This window comes from Chrysochloris asiatica, unplaced genomic scaffold (assembly GCF_000296735.1).
Source record: "Chrysochloris asiatica unplaced genomic scaffold, ChrAsi1.0 scaffold00026, whole genome shotgun sequence".
Taxonomy (NCBI): domain Eukaryota; kingdom Metazoa; phylum Chordata; class Mammalia; order Afrosoricida; family Chrysochloridae; genus Chrysochloris; species Chrysochloris asiatica.
In genome coordinates this window covers 13873239-13881168 of record NW_006408544.1, presented here as the reverse complement: position 1 = coordinate 13881168, position 7930 = coordinate 13873239, and positions in this window count along the sequence as shown.

Below are 7930 nucleotides of genomic sequence, written 5' to 3'. Positions count from 1 at the left end.
TTGTTTTCCTCCAGCTGAGCACAACGTCTCTCTTGTAGCTGGAGTTTAGTCAATATTTGCTAAAGTAAAATGACTATATTCACATGGCAGGCTAAGATATGGAGATATTGTCTCTCTCAGAAATACATGAAAAATAAATGAATCCCAAGAATGACTCAAGAAAAAATTAACTTTTGGAATCTACCCTCCCACAAAATCATTTTTCTGAAGTGAGAAATTCCTGCCAAACGAAAGTCGTCTTTTACCTAGAAATGTTCAAGTAACTAAACCCAGAAATTCCAAAATGGAAGCAACTCTTCAAGACAAATACATTGAAGTTCAACCCACGAACTTTCAACAGAGACATTGCTTTATTGTCAAAGACAGGAATGCTCTTGCTGCAACTTTTTTTTTAGTGACTATAACATAAGGGTTTCCACAGGAATGTGTGCTTCTCTAACAAGAGTGGTCTTCAATCACAGAGCACTCTCAATCCGCCTGAATATGGTGGAAGATACAGAAAAGAGGCAGGCACTGTGGAGGTTGCAAACAGGAACAGAAATTCATTGGCCCACACCTTCTCCCCCACTTTCTATGCAACCAGGTCTTTTGAAAAACTCCAGAGAGTGCAAAGATTTAAAAGAATTCATAAACTAAAAACCAAACTCTCTGCGGTGGTATGGATTCCAACTCATAACAACCCTACAGGACACAGTAGAACTGTGCCATAGGATTCTTTTTATAGGGAAGCAGAAAACCTCATCTTTCTTCTGGGGAGCTGTTTGTGGATTCAAACTGCTGATATTTCAGTTAGCACATGAGCTTGAAGAGAGTTAATAATGTACTTGAAATATTATTTCATTAATATTATTGCATATATAAATATATGCATATACATACATATGTATATATATTGTTGTTAAGTGCCATGAAGTCAGTTCCAACATATAGAAATCCTGTATAGGGTTTCCTAGGAGCAGCTGGTAAGTTTGAACTGCCAACCTCCTGGTTCAAACTGACCTTGAGGTCGAGTGCTTATCCTATGGAAACACACACACATATATAAGGAGTCCTGGTGTGGTGCAGTGGGTTAATGCGCCAGACTGCAAAGCCATTTGAACTGTGAGGTTAGTGGTTCAAACTCCCCAGCTGCTCCTCAGAAACCCTATACAGGGTCGCAATGAGTTGGAATCAACCTAATGGCACTTCACAACAACAACAACATATCTATGAATGTATACATATATATACATACATAGATATGTGTGCTTATAATCAAGTTGCTGTTCAGTGCATTCTGACTCACAGAGACCCAGTATATGTGTCAGGATAGAACTGTGCTCCACAGAGTTTTCAATGGCTAATTTTTCTGAAAGTAGACCATAAGGTCTTTCTACCAAGGTGCCTCTGGGTAGATTCAAACCACCAATCATTTGGTTAGCAGACAAGGAAATTAGCTGTTAGCACTACTCAGGGACTCTTCTCTCTCTCTTTCTATATATATATTTACAAAACAAATCAGTTGAGTTCATTCCAATTCATGGCAAACCATGTGTTTCACAGTAGAACTGTGTTCCACTGAGTTTTCAAAGGCTGTGGTCTCTCAAAGTAGATTGTCAGGATTTCTTCCTTCAGAGGCACCTCAAGACAGATCCAAGCCTGGACTGCAAGTTCGGTTTGAACTGCAAGGTCAGCAGTTTGAATTCACCAGCCACTTCTCAAAAACCCTATACAGGGTTGTTATGGGTCAAAACCGATTCAATGGCACTTAACAACAACATTATTGTGATGTATCATTGTTAAATGTGTAGTACAGTGAGCAAGTGACATAGAAAAGTTTAGAAGAAAGAAGAATTGCTGAGGAATTACGGGTGAGTCACAGTGATCAGGAAAAGTTTGATGTAGACACTCTCAAGATCTTTACCTCTAAATTATAGAACTGTTGAGCAACGTTGTTGCTGTTGTTAAGTGCCATCTAGTAGGTTCTGATATAGAAAGACCCTGTATAGGGTTTCCCAGGAGCTACTGGTGAACAACAGCAGTGTGATGATTACTCTTCATGACAAGAAGGATTTGACGTCAAAATCCCTCTCACAGGTTAGGCATTATCATCAAATGCCTGATGAACCCATTTTAAAACAATGTAATCAACATGTACGACAAGGTTGTATTCTTTCACCATAGTTATTCAACCTGTATGCTGAGCAAATAATCCAAGAAGTTGGGTTATATGAAGAAAAATGTAGCATCAGGATTGGAGGAAGGCTCATTAACAACCTGCAATATGCAGGTGATACAACCTTGCTTGCTGAAACTGAAGAGGACTTAAAATATTTGCTGATGAAGATTGAAGACCACAGTCTTCGGTATGGATTGCATCTCAATGCAAAGAAAACAAAAATCCTCACCATTGGACCAATATTATCAATTGATAAATCTCTTATCAGTTGAGAAGAGATAGAAATTGTCAAGGATTTCATTCTTCTTGGATCAACTATCAACACTCATGGAAGCAGCAGTCAAGAAATTAAACGACATATTGCATTAGGCAAATCTGCTGCACAAGATCTTTTTTAAAGTTTTGAAAAGCAAAGATGTCAGCTTGAAGATTAAGGTGTGCCTGACCCAAGCCATGGTATTTTCAATAAACTCGTATGCATGTAAAAGTCGGACAGTAATAAGGAAGCCAATAGAAGAATTAATGCTTTTGAGTTATGGTGTTGGAAGAAAATATTGAAAGTGCCATGGACTGCCCATAGAACCAGCAGATCTGTGTTGAAAGAAGTGTGGCCAGAGTGCTCCTTGGAGGCCAAGATGGCCAAACTTCATCTCTCATACTTCGGACACATTGCCAGAAGGGACCAGTCATTGGAGAAGGATATCATGTTTGGTAGGGTGGAGGGTAAGAGAAAAAGAGGAAGACCCCCACTGGCAACAACAGTGAGGTTGGCCCAGGATCGGGCAGTGTTTTGTTCAGCTGTGCATAAGGTCACTATGAGTTGGCATGGACTCTATGGCACCTAACAACAACAACAACAATCAACATCCAATTATTCAACTGATGTGTTTTTAAAATTATTTGTATAATAGAGACTGACACCACACATTCCACAGGATTTGAAAATAAACCTGGTGTCTCAGTTTTGTCCTTTAATATATATCTCTCTCCCACCAAGAAAAGTTGTCTGAAAGCTTATATAGTTCTGCAGACTCTATATTCTTATCTTTTCATTTGCCCACAGCTACTGCCTTAGTTTGAGTCCTTTGCATTTCTCTTCTGAATTGTTATCATCAATTTATACATATTTCCAGTTTCGACTGAACCTTACCTACCAGTCACAGTGAACTTTCTAAAATTCCATTGTAATCACATTGCTTCCTTTTATTAATGTTGTTCAACATCCACCCTCTCCTCTGTTGCTATTTTCGAGAAGTTGTCTGTGAAGGGGTACCCACCCAACAGGCCTCTAATAGATCCCACAGTTAAAAGGACATCTTTCATGACATACATGTGTGTATGCTCACAGTATTCATTTGAATGTCTGTCTCTCCCACTAGGCTTGAGGGGCTTATATCGGATTCATAATAAATGATGGTTGAATAAATTAACAAATGGAACTTTCCTTAGACAAAGCTTTCAGTTAAACTTTTCTCATTTTTTAGCTCTAGAAAGCTATTGGTAACTGTTCTTTGCAAAGTGTTGTCATATCACTACTATCTGTTGAGCATTTAAAGGAACACTGATGGTGTTACATGAAAAGCACTGGACTTCTAACCACAAGGTTTACTATTCAAACCCATTAGCCTCTCTGCTAGAGAAAGATGAGGATTTCTGCTTCCATACAGATTCACAGCCTCAGAAACCCCATGCAGGTCAGTATGAGTTGGAATGGACTCAATGGCAGTGGGCTGGGTTTGGTGGTTTATTGAGTATTTACTGCGCCAGGCACTACTTTTAGCTCTTTATATGTGTTAACTCACATGATATCAAAATGACCTGATAAGGTCAATTGTTGCTCTTAATTGCTCTCCAGTCAGCTTCAATTCCTGGTGACCCCATGTACAACAGAAAGAAATGTTGCCCAGTCCTGCGTCATCCTCACAATCGTTGGTATGACCGAGTTCACTGTTGCAGCCACCCTTGTATTTTAAGTGCCTTCCAGCCTGCATTGGACAGTAACCTATTGTAATCTACACGTTTACAGGCTAATTTTTGCAAGGAGATCACTAGGCCTTTCTTCTGAGTCTGTCTTAATCTAGAAACTGCTGAAACCTGTCCACTACAAGTGAACCTGCTGGGATTTTAAATCTCAGTGGCATCGCTTCCAGCATCACAGCAACACTCATACACTCATATAACAAATAGACAGACACGCGGTAGATAAGGGAGGTACTAGTTTTGTTATCCTCAAGTTGACACATGAGGAAAACTGAGGCAGAGAGAGGTTAAGTTACATACATACTTGATTTACCATAATCATCCACCAAACATTTTAGAGGTGACCCAACTAAAAGCCAAAATCATCGGACAATAGCATTAACATTAATATCACATGCAAGTAAAATCTTGCTAAAGATAATACACAAAAATGGCTACAACCATACATTGACAGAAAACTTCCAAAGGTTCAAAGTGGATTCAGAAAAGGATGTGGAACAAGGAATATCATTGCTGACATTAGATGGATCTTAGCTGAAAGCAGAGAATACCGGAAAGATGTTTACCTGTGTTTTATTGACTATGCAAAGGCTTTTGACTGTGTGGATACTAACTCAATGACACCTAACAATAACAACAAGTGTGTTATTCTCACACCTACCAAGAGAAGGACAGGATAAGTACAATCATCACTAGGATATAACGGCTGAGGAGAGACCATGTCTTGTTCGTCTCTAAGGGTCCTTGGAGTATTTAAGACAGGATCACATTCAATAAATATCTGATGAATAAGTGTTGAATTAGTGCTCTTGATATCGGATAGTAGGGTTTTCTGCATCAACCACTTCCCTTCACTGATGCTTGAGAGAAAGGGACATTTTTCTTGGTCAAACCCAGATAGTTTTCAAGGATACTTTATTAATAATTACACTGAGAAAGCAGGCACAAATCAGGACTCCTTAAGGCAAACCAGGTCACATAGTAAAAGTGCTTATGACCAGCCTCACCAGATAAATACTTATGAGTTTCAACAATGGATAAAAGCAGAGAATGCAGGTGTAATATTGCTCGCCGTAATGCAGGCAGTTTCAAAAGGACATCAGCTGACAAAATCCCTGTCTGATATCTGCTGGTGTGGTTAACCTTGCTAAGCCACTAGCAAGCAATGTGTGGGATGTGTTCAGTCAAAATCTATATAAAGGAAGGCCATTATCCAGAATTCCATTTATATCCACACTCTACAAGAACTCCCTCTGGAGTAACATTTAGGCAAATCAAAATATAGTCTCGTGTATATCTTTACACAAGCTATTTTCTATGTCTAGAACAAAATTTTCCTGCTTTTTCTGTTTGGTGAGCATCTATACATCATTGAAAATCAAGTTTAATATTGACTTTCCATAGATTCACTAAGTCAACAAATATATGTCGGCTACCTACTATGTGTAGTCACTGGAGATAGAACAGTAAACTAAGTATACATGACCCCTTGTCCTGAGAGTTTCCATTGGAGTGGGAGCAGAAAATAAAGCTTCCCAATTTTCCTCTGACTCAAATACTAGTTCCCTGTCTGAGTGCCCAGATAACTTGTTCTTCAGATTATCTTTTTCCATATGGAACTGAAATTGTTGCCTTTCATGTCTACCTTCTACATGAGACTATGAGCTCGTTGTGTTTTCCCTCTCATGATCCCATGCTCTGATAATATTAACTTGAGCTCACTACTTGATTTCTAGATATTGTTAAATGGCCAAGCAAGTCCTTGACACCTACAGCATATGGCTCTTAGCTTTGGGCTGGGTGTTGGGAGATACAACAAGGATCTGACAATACTCTTCTGAGCATTTATAATCAGACTAGGGATCTGAGGCTTACTGGTAAGAACAAGAGAATACATAATCAAGGACTAGATTGTGTGGGTCAGACTCAAAACATCCCCAAAGTTCAATCACTGTTAGCACAAGCACAATGTTGTACACAGGTATTATAGAGCTTCGTCCTTCATTTAAGCCCAGCAATGCATCCAGAGTGTTCTTTGAGGCTCACCACTGTTTAAAACCATTCCCAAATATGCCGGCATATCCTTATATAGGCCCCATTCCATCAGGTCTCTTAACCTATGTATAAACTGCAATCTTGTTCCCTACCTGGAATGCTCCTTAATTGCTTGCATGTCTGATGATCATACAGTCTATAAGATTAAGTTCAAGTGCCACCTCCTATATGACGTAAGCTTTGACCTTTCCAACTAGAAATGACCATGCCTTCATTGTGTTCAATTCTACCCCCTTTCCACATGCATATCCATCATACCCTGTCTATGCACTTAATTGTAGTCATAGTTATCTTATCTGTCGAGTTCCTCTAGTAATCTGTGAATTTGTTGAAGGAAAAGATTTGGATGATTCATCTCTGTACCTCAAGCACAATACCTGGTACAGAGTTTGTGAAGAAACAGATGGATAGATAGATAGAACAATAAACACTACAATGAGTTAAAGTGGCTACAAATAATCTGCTGATATAACCTCATGTGTCTAGTGAAACCGTTTGAAAGTGTAGAGATTTAAGTACTAATCTTAAATCCATCTCTCACAGACCTCTCTACACCTCAAGTAGGCTAGTTTCATCTATTTGTAGACAATGTATAAAATTCCCACCTCACACTATGACTGGTAGTTTTAAATAAGATGATAGAAGTAAATGTGCTTAGAAGAAACTTTTTCAGTACAACATAATTTCAGGAACATTTTTAAAAAGTACTCACTATAGTAATGGGGTCCTGGTGTGGCGCTGTGAGTTAATGCGCTGGATTGCAAAGTCGGTTTGAATCACAAAGTCGGAGGTTCAAGCCCACCAGCCACTCCTCAGAAACCCTATACAGGGTCGCTATGGGTGGGAACCGACTCAACAGCACTTAACAACAACAACATAGTAATGGAACCTGGGGATACTTTTTAATGGATACCAATACTTGTTTTCTTTCCAAACTGACACATAGTTGTAGTTTTTCTAGATTTGTTAAAAGAATAGGTGACAAATCTATATATTGGGAGTCTCTAGGGTAAGTTTCTTTTACTATGACTATATGGGGGAATGAAGATTTTGTCTTCTTTGTGGATCTGGGACTTCGGCTCTCAGAGTCTAAACATTATTGATAGCCTTGAACTAATTTTGGTCAGCATCAACAGAATGGGATGGAAAAATCCCCACCACATCTGCCTTGTCAGGGGGTGGAGGAGAGAACTTTCTAAATAGCCTCATTATTGGTCCCAGCTGAATTTTGCTCCTGTTCCATGATGCCAGCAAAAGCATTTTAGTAAGATGCTGCCAGCATCAAAAGCAGATCCACTTATGGTTTCCTGTAAGCGTATCTGCAATGGCAGAAGGTGGCGGGCAGCCAGGTGTGAGCGTGCGTGCTAAAAATCTCCAATACGTCAAGTTGGAGGAACAATTTATGAAATGAAATTCAACGTTCTATTTCTACTCCAAGAACTCAGTTTAAGGCACCGGAAATTCAGCTGGGTAATTTGGCTCCAGTTCTCTCTTGGCTTTAGCCAATCAAAGAATCTCAGAGGGAGAAAGGACTTCTACGTTGTTCTAGTTTGAATACCCAGCCTGATCCCAAAGCAGGGCATTCCAAACCAGGGGTCACCAGGCCCTCTGTTTACACAGAAAAATTAAGAGGAAGCTCATTTATTACTTTTCAAGTGATTGGTTCAGTTTTGAATTAGCTTTGACTGCGAGTCAGGGACTGCCATGTGTTCATTCAATCCCGTTTCCTTTTGCGTT